Below are 14,295 nucleotides of genomic sequence, written 5' to 3' on the forward strand. Positions count from 1 at the left end.
CACGACCGTCCGACGACGACCCTGATCACGCCGTAGCTCCTCTCTACGGCGCGCCTCCACCGTCTCTTCTCCCGGCGCTTCCTCCCATGTCCAGCCCAAGAGCTGCCCCTGGACACGCTGCTTGGTCGTTGCATGGTGGGTTTTTCTGTCAAGATCGAGGTAAGGAGTAGACCAAGGCGCAGCGTGATGAACAAACATTACTTTAATTAGTTAAAGCGTCAAAATACAAAACAAAACACGACTCGTGACGTCCACGGTATCAATGACCGAACACGGAACAAAAACCCACAACCACAAAGGGAAAACATACAGTTTAAATATGTCTCCCAATCAGAGACAACCAGCCAACAGCTGACACTCGTTGCCTCTGATTGGGAGTCACTCAGGCAAACATAAAATACAACAAACTAGAATGAACACCAACATAGAATTACACACATAGAAATGAACACACCCTGGCTCAACATAATGAGTCCCAGAGCCAGGGTGTGACACATAATGCTTCAGCAAATGTACATTATCCTAGGGGCGTTGGAAGACACAACACAAGTAACCTAATTGATGTCCCTCTTACTGCCCTGAATGCCTCTGCTGATCCTACAGCTATTGTATGCAGTAATCATATGCCTATGAACCAGAGTAATACTGTTAGCACTGAGGTGGCGTGCCCTAGTAGGAAGTCCACTGTGTGCAGCTCACCCTGCACTAATAAAAATAACCAGAAAATGTCTACCTCTGCTAAGCAAGAAAAACAATCAAGCATCCCAGAAAAGTGTTAAAAATAGCCCACGTCAACATATGTAGCTTAAGAAACAAGGTTCATGAAATCAATAATATGCTAGTAAGAGATGAGATTCATATTCTGTCAATCTCTGAAACTCACTTAGATAATACCTTTGATGATACAGTGGTAGCAATACATGGTTATAAGATCTACAGAAAAGACAGAAATGCCAAAGGTGCAAGTGTGGCTGTTTATATTCAGAACCACATTCCTGTAAAGCTTAGAGAGGATCTCATGTTAAATACTGTTGAAGTAATATGGCTACAGGTTCATCTGCCTCACCTAAAGCCCATTACGGTGGGAAGCTGATATAGAACACCAAGTGCTAATAGTCAGTATCTGGATAACACGTGTGAAATGCTTGATAATGAATGTGATATCAATAGAGAGGTATACTTTCTGGGTGATTTAAATATTGACTGGCTTTCATTAGGCTGCCCACTCAAGAGAAAGCTTCAAACTGTAACTAGTGCCTGTAGTCTGGTTCAGGTTATCAATCAACCTACCAGGGTAGTTACAAACAGTACAGGAATGAAATCATCAACATGTATTGATCATATCTTTACTAATGCTGCAGAAATTTGTTTGAAAGCAGTATCCAAATCCATTGGATGTAGTGATCACAAAATAGTAGCCATATCTAGGAAAACCAAAGTTCCAAAGGCTGGGCCTAATATTGTGTATAAGAGGTCATACAATACGTTTTGTAGTGATTCCTATGTTGTTGATGTGAAGAATATTTATTGGTCCGTGGTGTGTAATGACGAGCAACCAGATGCTGCACTTGACACATTTATGAAATTGCTTATCCCAGTTACTAATAAGCATGCACCCATTAAGGAAATGACTGTAAAAACTGTTAAATCCCCGTGGATTGATGAGGAATTGAGGCAAAACGGGCGGCAAACGGATGGCAAAATAGATGGCAAATTGGTCTGGCTGTACAACCGATTGGCAAACGTACTGCAATTTGAAAAATCATGTGACTAAACTGAATAAAAAGAAGAAGAAACTACACTATAAAACAAAGATACATGACAAAAAATTATAATAAAAAGCTTTGGAGCACCTTAAATGAAATTTTGGGCAAAAAGGCAAACTCCGCTCCATCATTCATTGAATCAGATGGCTCATTCATCACAAAACCCACTGATATTACCAACTACTTTAATGATTAGCAAACGTAGGCATGACATGCCAGCAACAAACACTGACACTACACATCCAAGTATATCTGACCAAATTATGAAAAACAAGCATTTTAATTTTGAATTACATAAAGTAAGTGTGGAAGAGGTGAAACAATTATTATTGTTTATCAACAATGACAAGCCACCGAGGGCTGACAACTTGGATGGAAAATTACTGAGGATAATAGCGAACAATATTGCCACTCCTATTTGTCATATCTTCAATTTAAGCCTACTAGAAAGTGTGTGCCCTCAGGCCTGGAGGGAAGGAAAAGTTATTCCTCTACTTAAGAAGAGTAAAGCCACCTTTACTGGCTCAAATAGCCGACCAATCAGCCTGTTACCAACCCTTAGTAAAGTTTTGGAAAAAATTGTGTTTGACCAGATACAATGCTATTTTACAGTAAACAAATTGACAACAGACTTTCAGCACGCTTATAGGGAAGGACATTCAACAAGCACTTACACAAATGACTGATGATTGGCTGAGAGAAATTGATGATAAAAAGAGTGTGGGGGCTGTTTTGTTAGACTTCAGTGCGGCTTTTGACATTATCGATCATAGTCTGTTGCTGGAAAAACGTATGTGTTACGGCTTTACACCCCCTGCTATATTGTGGATAAAGAGTTACCTGTCTAAGAGAACACAGAGGGTGTTCTTTAATGGAAGCCTCTCCAACAAAATCCAGGTAGAATCAGGAATTCCCCAGGGCAGCAGTCTAGGCCCCTTACTTTTCAATCTTTACTAACGACATGCCACTGGCTTTGAGTAAAGTCTGTGTGTCTATGTATGCGGATGACTCAACACTATACACGTCAGCTACCACAGCGACTGAAATGACAGCAACACTTAACAAAGAGCTGCAGTTAGTTTCAGAATTGGTAGCAAGGAATAAGTTAGTCCTAAATATTTCAACTAAAAGCATTGTATTTGGGACAAATCATTCACTAAACCCTAAACCTCAACTAAATCTTGTAATGAATAATGTGGAAATTGAGCAAGTTGAGGAGACTAAACTGCTTGGATTGTAAACTGTCGTGGTCAAAACAACTGCAGCTAGGATGGGGAGAAGTCTGTCTGTAATAAAGCGCTGCTCTGCATTCTTAACAGCACTATCAACAAGGCAGGTCCTACAGGCCCTAGTTTTGTCACACCTGGACTACTGTTCAGTCGTGTGGTCAGGTGCCATAAAGAGGGACATAGGAAAATTGCAATTGGCTCAGAACAGGGCAGCACGGATGGCCCTTGGAAGCACACAGTGAGCTAACATTAATAAAATGCATGTCAATCTCTCCTGGCTCAAAGTGGAGGAGAGATTGACTTCATCACTACTTGTATTTGTGAGAGATATTGACATGTTGAATGAACCGAGCTGTCTGTTTGAACTACTGGCACACAGCTCGGACACCCATGCATACCCCACAAGACATGCCACCAGACGTCTCTTCACAGTCCCCAAGTCCAGGACAGACTATTGGAGGTGCAAAGTACTACATAGAGCCATGACTACATGGAACTCTATTCCACATCAAGTAACTCATGCCAGCAGTAAAATTTGATTTAAAAAACTGATAAAAATACACCTTATGGAACAGCCGGGACTGTGAAGAAACACAAACATATGCATACAAACACATGATAACATACGCACTATACACACATGTACACATGGATTTTGTGTTATAGATATGTCGTAGTAGAGTAGAGGCCTGAGGGCACACACTTAATATGTTGTGAAATCTGTTATGAATATATTGTAATGTTTTTAAAATGCCTTAATTTTGCTGGACCCCAGGAAGAGCCTTGACAGCAGCTAATGGGGATCCATAATAAATACAAATGTCACAAATCCCTGGTGTGTCGATAACGACAACTCTTTTCCCGATTATCATTTTGGCATTGACCTCACAGTGTTTGGTTACAGCGTGTGAACGGCAGGATGTCGGAAAACTATCTTCACCCAGGATTGTGTTGCTGGCACTGCTCTTGCCGGCTCCGGTCTTTCCCAACAGCATAATCCTCAGCTCCTCTGGTCCTTGAGGAGAGATAGAAATGACCAATGTAAGGATAATAGTTACTTTCTTCATGTTGTTCATTGATCGTATTTGTTTGGTGGAATGTCATACATGGTCCTCAGACAAGCCATAGAGAGAACAAATCAACTTTGATTATACTAAACTCCAATCTGACTGATTTAGAGTACATAGCAACAGTACAGTACTTAAATAAACAACACTAACAATGTCAACAATAAAAACGATACTACAGAGATACAAAATAAGTTAGAGGAAAAACAAAAAGAACTGGAAGAACTTATTCAAGAACCATCTAATGGATGGAATATGGAGAAAAATGCACCAAATTCTTCCTGAATCTCCAACACAGGAATGCTAATAAAAATAATTTACAGAAACTCGTTACTGAAGACGGAGTCGTCTATGATTCTCTGAATGATATTTTAAAAGAAGAAGCTAAATATTTTAAGCAGATGTTCTCTTTTCCGTCTCATCCTCACCCACTGAATGACGATTACTGTAAGGAAATCTTTCCAAATAATAAAAAAAAGAGAAAATTAACAAATGTACAGAAAGATCAGTGCGAAGGCCAAATTACAGAGGAAAAACTTTTTGAGGCTATTAAATCCTTTCAGTGTGGAAAAACCCCAGGGCTTGATGGCATACCGGTAGTCTGACAGGAAATATAGAAATGGTAGTCTGACAGGTACTCAGCAGGAAGGTCTGATAAGTGTCCAATATTACCTATTGGATTTTTTAAAAATACAACTTTTACATTACCCTGCCATTTAGCTATAAAATGGGCTGACGGTGAAGTAGACATACTTGGTATTCATATAACAAAATATATAAATGAGCTCTCCACAATGAATTTCAATAGAAAACTTAGACAAGATCCTGCAACCATGGAGAGGTAAATACCTGTCTATTTATGGAAAGATTGCCCTGATTAACTCCTTAGTCATATCTCAGTTTACTCACTTACTTATGGTGCTGCCTACTCCTGATGATTCGTTTTTCAAATCATATGAGCAAAAAATATTTCGCTTTATCTGGGATACTAAACCAGACAAGATAAAGCGTGCCTACCTATATAATGAATATGAACTGGGTGGGTTGAGATTATTATATATAAAAGCACTAAACCTCTCTCTAAAAGCATTACTTATTCAAAAGTATTACTTGAACCCTAAATGGTTCTCAAGTAGATTACTAAGAAAAGCTCATCCATTAGTTGGGAAGAGATTTTTGATGTACCAATTCCATGGTACAGGGTGTATGAGTTGATATATAAAATGACGCAAGAGTCAGGACTTCGTGCTTTTCAGCTAAAGTTATTATATAGAACTCTTGCCACCAACAAAATGTTGAATATTTGGGGCATACAATCATCGAAGCTCTGCAGATTTTGTTGTGAGGATACAGAATAAATAGAAAATTTATTTTGGTATTGCCCTCAGGTAGCCTGTTTCTGGTCTCAGGTTCAGGAATGGCTGAAAATGCATAACATTGATCTATGGTTGAAGGGATGGTTGAGGGGCAGCTCTTGGGGAACTTTGAGGTGGATCATGGATCACTGGTTCGGGTCCCCGTTTTTGACCTTGTGGGAGATCTGTTGACGTGCCCTTGAGCAGGGCATTAACCCTGGTTGCTTCTGTGTGTCGCTCTGGATGGGAGTCTGTTAGATGACTAATGTGATGTAGTTGTTGAGCCGCTTCACTGCAAGTATATTGTATGTTTTAAATATTCAATAAAAAAAATACAAAATAAAAACATTGTCAGGAATCATTTGCAACTATTTTTATTAGTGTCTTCCCATCTACAAGATTGTCTGAATTGTTCACTTTTTATTTGTTAAGATTGACATGGTTTCAATCTTTAGCAGCCAAGATTAAGGTAAAATTGTAAAATTCTAATAATAGTACACACAGCCATTACTCAACAGTGAAATGAAATCATAAGAGGAAAAACATTGACAAAACATCTGTCGTGGAAATTCTAATCAATAATGACGAGAGACAAGGTCAATCACCAATCAGGATATTACTTTATTCAAAACGTATTAATAAGGTAGTAAGTGAGGCTGGTCGACCCAACACTCAAGTGTTGGGCCGAGAGCTCTGACATACAGACAATACAAATATATTTTATAGCAAAGATACACCCTCTCAGTCTACATGACAAACATCAGATGTGTGGAATGAGTCAAAAGGTTAGGATGTGTGTGAAAGAAATGAATAATTCACAGCAGTAGTGAAGACTGTTTTCATTGTATGGAAACCAGGGTTTGGCCCCCAAGACGAGGTTCTTATCAACTATTCATGACAGATCTCGTCCCTGGTAACTTACACACACAGACACCAATTCAGTCTATGAAAATGCAGGCTCAGTCAGACCGGACATCTCCCTCTCACACACCCACTAATCATAGAATGGAATGTGGCTGTTGATTTTATCATCTAGCCATCCCAAAATCAATTGTCAGCTCCATATACCCCAACCTTGAGTAAAACCCATGTCATTGACCACATGCCTAGACTAGCTGCAGGGAGCTGGAGTAGAAACCATCCCTTTACAAAAACACAGCATTAGTAGAAAAGTATATAATTGTTAACTATTAATATTAAACAAAGCAGGTAAACATGTTACATGTTAATTTCTCTCTCACATATCACAACACAGGAACATCTCTTTCAATAACCCAATCAAATGATAAAACATTGAATGAAACTCACGCAAATAACACTGTCATTATTTTAATTTCTTTCATAAAAAATATAAAAAATATTTACAAGTAAAGACCATCAAACATTGTGCATTGTTACAGCTCTCCTCATTCATTTCAATTACACTTTATTGGAATGCAAAATATGTTGCCAAAGTGAACCATAGATTATTATAGTATCAATTAAAGACCAACAAATAACATTGTTAAAATAATCTTAATTTTAAAGTGGTTTTTATTTGAAAGTAGACCAGCAATTCTCTAACTCTGATACATCTTAATCCAATTGTCTTGTTACTTTTGCATGAATCTTCTGTGTCGTCTCAGCTCTCCTCATTCACTGCTTATGACATTGTTGGTACTGTGGTGTCCTTTGTGTCTAGAAAAGGTTTTGAGTCAAGTCCCACACTGCAGTAATGGCACTCCCAGCTTCCTTGGCCACAGACTGAGCTGCGTTCTTCACTGCCTCATTTGGAGAATCCGATATATCTGCAGATTGGGCTCCCTTTATCACGCCACCCACTGCCCCGGCAGTGACAAGACTCGCCCCGACGGTTGCTCCAAGAACTATGCCGCTGATAGCCCCTGCTCCAAGTCCTCCCCCAACCACCTCTACACCTGTACCTGCCCCCGCTACCACTGTTCCTGCCCCCGTTACACCTGCTGCAGACCCAGCTGATCCAATTCTAGCTACGCTCCCGACTGTGGTGCTTTTACTGTATCTTTACCTGCATTGACAGACATTTTGATATCTTTGCACATTTGACCTGCTACTCCTACTACAGCTAAAGCCATTGGTTTTCCTTGTCCAACGAAACATGCTACATCCATGGTTAATTTGGTTCCCACTGCACTTAGGAGTCCAGCCAACAGGACATCTGGAAAGGTCAGGCGCTACTGTCACGCTAAGCAGTACTCTGAGTAGTGCTCCGGTGCTAACACCTGACAGTAGTCTTAATGCCCTATTGCTTATTATTTTCCCCACCTCTGACTCCATTGTCTTGAGATTTCATTTGTGTAGTGACCCCCGTTCTCTTTCACCATGGTATCTATGGTGGTCATGAGCTGAGAAACTTGAAAGCCGTTGCTTCTGTACTCTCTACCACTGATGTTTGATGCACCATCTAACCCTTGACCAGTGGTCGCTCCAGACAGTGACCTCGGGCAAATTGGTCATTCTTTCCAGTTGTTACCGAAAAGCCACATCTGTACATCCCCTGTCATCTGCCCCATCCTCCCCTGAAGTAGGTTATCCAGTCCTCTGGGAAGCTGAAGCTCGCTGGTGCCTTTATTTTTCCATTGCTTGTTGTCTATGAAATGAACTCGGTTTCCACATTCTTCAACGTTTTCATCGTGTCATTTTTCTTTTGACCACTTTTGTCGCTACCGCCACTTGTCTCGTCCCCACTACCATCATTTATAAAGTTGTCTATGGTCATGTCCTCCTTCAGGTCATCTCGTGTGTGAAAAGGACAACCGTGTGCTACAGGGCATCCTCTCCAAACCACTTCCGTGCTGTCATCACAGTTTGTCTGGCCTCCTCTGTGTATCTCCCCACTTCAAACACGAGGACAAAGGCATGAGGTCCAAGGGCACACTCTGCCAGGCACGACACCAGTTCATATCTGAGCTCTTCAGACCTATTGGTGTCAAAGATTCCTGGGGTGTCGATAACCGTGACACGTTTCCCAGAGACTGTGCCCTCTATTCTACTACAGTCTTTAGTTTGAGATTTGGAAGAACAGTTTTCATCAAATAATTTCCATCCCAGGATGGTGTTTCCAGCACTGCTCTTCCCAGCCCCAGTTTTCCCGAGCAGCACAATCCTTAGTTCATCGGATCCTTGAGGGGAGAGAAAGAGTCTGGCATGACAGTGTGCTGTGTACTACTAAACCGAAGGATGTATCAACAGCCATTTGTATTATTATCATTATTATTATAATAGTGGCCTTTGGGGATTGCAAGGTATTTTTTAAACTGTATAATCTTAAAACAAAATTGGGTGCAAATAAGGCCTCGCTTGGGGTAACTTTTCCGGATTCAATAGCTGTTATGAGAACTGTTTAAAGGAGTAGTTCACTATTTACAACTTGATGTTAGATGGTTCCTCATCCTGAAAGTAGTTTATGGGCCAGGAGAAACTGTCATCCATGGTGATGGGGGCATGTGAGCATGTGTTTTATTTTAAATGGCCAAATCACCTTTAAGTAATATCAAACCAAAGATGTAGTTGATTTTAATTGATTTCAGGTGATTTGGACATTTTTCTTTAAAATACATGCGCACATGCCCCCATCACTTCCATTGATTGTTAGCGTATGGTGGCTAATGTTAGCTGAAGTTTGTAGTGGCTGTTTAAAGAAAACTGAACCATGGATTACAGTAGAGTCTAAATATGGCTACACAACCCTGACATTGGTGTTATTATACTGATTGAAAAGCATGCGCTGACGCACATCCCAAATTTTTTTGTAGATGTGCTGACTTGACTAATGGAAAGTAAGCCTCTATAAAAAAGAAAAAGTCACTATATGCTCCCAACAATTTAATGGGTAAACATAAAATTGTTCATTTTTTCCCATTACATTTTTGGGAGCATATACACTGAGTTTACAAAACATTAGGAACACCTTCCTAATATTGAGTTGCACCCACTTTTGCCCTCAGAACAGCCTCAGTATGTGGGGGCATGGACTCTACAAGGTGTCAAAAGCATTCCACAGGGATGCTGGCCCATGTTGACTACAATGCTTCCCAAAGTTGTGTCAAGTTGGCTGGATGTCCTTTGGGTGGTGGACCATTCTTGATAAACGTGTGAAATACCCAGCAGCATTGCAGTTTTTGACACACTCAAACCGGTGCGCCTGGAACCTACTACAATACCCAGTTCAAGGAACTTAATAAATATTTTGTCTTGCCCATACACCCTCTGAATGGCACCCATACACAATCCATGTCTCAATTGTATCAAGGCTTAAAAATCCTTCTTTAATATGTCTCCTCCCCTTCATCTACACTGATTGAAGTGGATTTAACAGGTGACATCAATAAGGGATCATAGCGTTTACCTGGATTCACCAGGTCAGTCTATGTCATGGAAAGGGCAGGCAAAGATTTTTTATAACTAAACCAACATAGACCACAGCCTGTCATTTCCAATGGGAACAAATGAGTCATAGTGGGCAGAACAAGCAAGGAGGTGGGCAGAGCCAAGCACGAGCTAGCAAGATCCTATTGGCCCGTTCTAGCATGCATCTGCATATTTCTGTTAGAGAACACCTACTCTGTGACGTTCTTGTGTGCAATAACTCTATTCGCTTTTGCACCCCTTCTAAACATACGATTACAATTTTTTTTGGCAAAGGGTAAAGTCTACAAAGCTTTGTCTGTTCATAACAGATTCTAGTTTTGGGAACAGAAAACTGTATTGAGATCAAATGTTTCATTGATGAGAAAATGTGCAGAATGTTGGCCAGAATCCATCTCCTTCTATCTTCTCCAACTGCCGGCCACTGGGCTTCCTCTCACTACCATATTTGATAGTGAGTGGAAATGCCAAGCGGATGCTTCACATTTATACATCCAGTGAAATATCTGTCTCATTGTTCTAGCTGTGGGGCAGGTGTTCATAATGTGTTGTAAACTCAGTGTATAAAGTGTGCGACTTTCTTTCTTTCTTATTATACATACTGACTGAACAAAGACATGTTTCAATGAAATCTGACAGCCACAAACACCTGTACACTAAAGGCTTCTGACACTTGAGGGTTCAATCATGGAAAATAATTGACATGTCATTTCAGCTTAATTTCGATAATAATGTCCATAAACATCAGACATACCATCCATAATTTTCTCCCTTTTCTCGTCTGATGACCGTGGTGGCCTGTTGTTGTCACCTTGAAGAGAATCAGAACATGACGGATGCAGAGAAAACTATTCGGTTTCCAGTGAATCCATAAAAGACAAAAACTGTGTAACACAGCCTGTGTTCGAATACTCATACTAACCACACTAACCATACTATTTGTGACATAAATTGAGTATGTAGTATGCTTATTGGTCATAGTATGGATATAGTTAGTATGTCAAAAGTTCCCGGATGTCATACTACTTTCGCCAAAATACGAAGTATACAAGCAGTGGACACTATTTCCGTGCATTTAGGGCCCATTATGCAATTCTTCAGAAAATGGGCGTGGCTTCACAACGTTTTCAGATTTGAAGAAAATGGCGGAAAATATGCAGCCGAAGTCCAACGAGAGCAGATACAAATTCATTGCTTTAAGTAATTATGACAAATGTTAAGAAAAGTTTTAGCAATGTAATAAAGTAATGACTTTTCAAATAAGTTACCTTGCATGTTATGTTGGCTGACAATTTGTTAGCTACGCTATCCTTACGAACCGCATAGCATATCATTACAGCAGTATGTACCGGTATGTTAGCTAGCTACCTAACGTTAGTTGGCTACTAATACATCGAACTTGCCAGTATATTAACTATATGCTATCTAACTAACTACCCAACGTTTATTGACATGAGTATTCCTGTCATTCTTAGTTTAGCTAAGTGATATAGTCGTTGGACGTTCTCAATGGACATTCGGGTGTGTTCGTAAATTCGCAGAATAACTGATGAATTTACTAACGCTCAACACCAGTTGAATATGGCCAGTGTCAGTAAACGTAGGCAGATAAATTCTATGTGTTTATGTTCTATGGTGTAAATTCTATGGGTGCTATTTCTATGTTGGCCAGTGTGGTTCTCAATCAGAGGCAACGAGTGTCAGCTGTGGCTGGTTGTCTCTGATTGGGAACCACATTTAAACAGCCAGTTTACCCACAGTAGTTGTGGGATCTTGTTTCTTTTGGTTTGTTCCGTATAGGTTGTGTTACCTAGGACGTCACGTCATCGTTTATTGTTTTGTTTGTGTATTCACTAAATAAAGTATAAGTATGTTCGCTCATCACGCTGCGCCTTGGTCTACTCCGTTCTACGATCGTGACACTGTTAGTCACATGTCTGTGGAACTTGTTCAGTTTATGCCTCAGTTGTTGAATATTGTTATGTTCATACCAATATTTACACATGTTAAGTTTGCTCAAAATAAACGCAGTTGACAGTGAGAGGACGTTTCTTTTTTTGCTGAGTTTAGTTAGTAAGTTAGCCAGTTAGCTTGGGTGCTTGACTGCCTTTGTGAGGTCAGAACCCTTGGATCAACCCTACTCCTCGGCCAGAACATCCAGTGTGCGCTCTGAATTTACGAACGCCCAGAGCGTACTCTGAGCGCACTCTGGCACTCCAGATTGAATTTAATAACACACCCTAAGTCGTAAAATGTCTAGCTAGTTATTTGTTATGCTAACAAGCTAGCAAGAGGTTGCATAGCAACAGCATCAACTTCCAGTAGACAGGCGAAGCGCTAGTACGCTCAACTGAAAGGATACCGTTCGTTTACAGTATACTAAAATGAACTAATAGAATATAGTATGCAGTATATACTCATTAAGTATACAGTATGTTGGTATGGGTATTCGAACACAGCTAAATACACTATTTTATGGAACCAAAGTCAATGTGTTCTGGTGGAGAGGTTCTTTGGTTGTATGTGTAACTGAGTTGTAGCCACATACTTAAATCCGCTGCGGTAAATTTCATTTTCCCATTCCTTCAAACTAGTTTCGTTTTTCAAACGTCACTGGGCTACTTCCTGGACCAATCAGGAGCTGTTGCTAGTCGGAATATCCCATGTTAAAAGTCTTATAACCAATCATAAATCATTTCACAAATTGCATATTATAAAAGCAAAAGGAAAATAAAAAGTCAAGTACAGGAAGTGATAATGAGGCTTTATCTGACCTGGCCATTGTAGATATAACAAGGTGACCTGGTCAATGATTAACCGACAATACCCCTAAACACACACACACAAACACCACATAAATACTATTATGATACTATACGGACACAGAGGAAACAAATACATTGATCCTTTAATTACATTGATATTTTATTGTTGTCTCAAAAAGTAACTGTTACACAGCACAAAGAATTGAAGCACAGATAAGTTCATAATTGTCTAGAATGTATCTTCTCATGATCTAGGCTTAAACAGAAGCAGCACAAGATGCCGGAGGAGCAGCGACATCATGGGTTTGGTCATGCATATTGCTTAAGATTATCTCTTTAGTAGCATTTCTTCAAGCAGTATGTACAGCAGCTTGTATCTAACAACATCTACATCTTTATTGAGCATTAAGCCCAAATACACTCAAATAACACAAATAAATAAGTGTTGCACTATAGTGTATTTGAGTGACATGAAATCGTATTTATTTCCAAAAGTGCACTGTTGACGACAGTCAAGCGAAAGAAAGAGCAAAGGCGCAACAAGACTAAAACCACACATTGACATTCACTTAAAAGGTAACAAACCTGTTCATAAATACTATTCCAAATAAAGAAACTGTGCAAGCATGGCATTTCAACAAGACAAGTTTTTTTTTTTTTAAAGAAGGCCTATGATAATTACGTTTGTGGTGTTCACTCAAAGCCCTAGATGATAATATCATGCAGTGAACTATCTGAACCATAAAAGTCTCAGAAGGGCATTACACTTTTAAATCAAAGTTTTGCAGATGTTTTCATATCTCAAAAGTAGTCTAATGACACTACATCTCACGATGTAGTTGAGGTCTGAAAACATCAGACAAACTTTCATGTATTGTGTAAAATGTCCCTTTAAATAACCATTAGAAATGAGTGGTCTTTACCTCATTCAACAGAAGTAGAATGGAAAAGTACAAAACATGCACACCTGGAATAATATTCCAGTAAAAAAATAAAAATAAAAATACAACACAGCAAAATGTGAATTCAGTATGGAGGCATTGGTGTAAGCTTTAGTCAGTCACTCGACACAGCTCGCTCTATTGGGAATAACGCTTGTGATCCCTCTTCCTTCCAAAAACCTTGGTTACGTTAAATTGCCTTTTAGTTTTCATTAATTATGCCATACAGTGAGTAAAACAACAACACAGACAGAACTGGTGCAAACTAACACATTAGCCTACAGTAACACCTAAGGTGTTTTCACATATAGTCCTCTTTAAAGTGACTCTGGGGTGAAAATAATAGCTAAATAACTCAGTTATCTTTGTATTCATGCTGCCTTTGCCTTTGAATGAGTACTCAACTCTTTTGCCAGTTCACTTCACCCATTTTGTGGTTCAAGTCCTCTTTGCATTCACATTTCTATGTTTAGAAAGGAACCAATATCTTTTTCCAACATTCACTCAATTCACTCAGGGTTTTTCCAAAGTGCAGGACAAGCCATTCCATCAGCATGTAGCAGACGAATAACTGCAGACTAAATAATGCTGTAATTGAAAATTGTACAGCCAATATAGGCTACTGCCCCTTTCAGAGATATAATTTATTTTCTACCCATGTTGTGATTCTCACCAAATACATTGTCTTCTCACACTATCTAAAGATGCACTACGCAGAACATTTCATGGTTGCTAAAATTCTAATAGTTTACCCAATTTCAGTTTATGTGACAAAACAAGCAGTCA

The sequence above is a fragment of the Coregonus clupeaformis genome, chromosome 13, assembly GCF_020615455.1.
Source record: "Coregonus clupeaformis isolate EN_2021a chromosome 13, ASM2061545v1, whole genome shotgun sequence".
Lineage (NCBI taxonomy): Eukaryota > Metazoa > Chordata > Actinopteri > Salmoniformes > Salmonidae > Coregonus > Coregonus clupeaformis.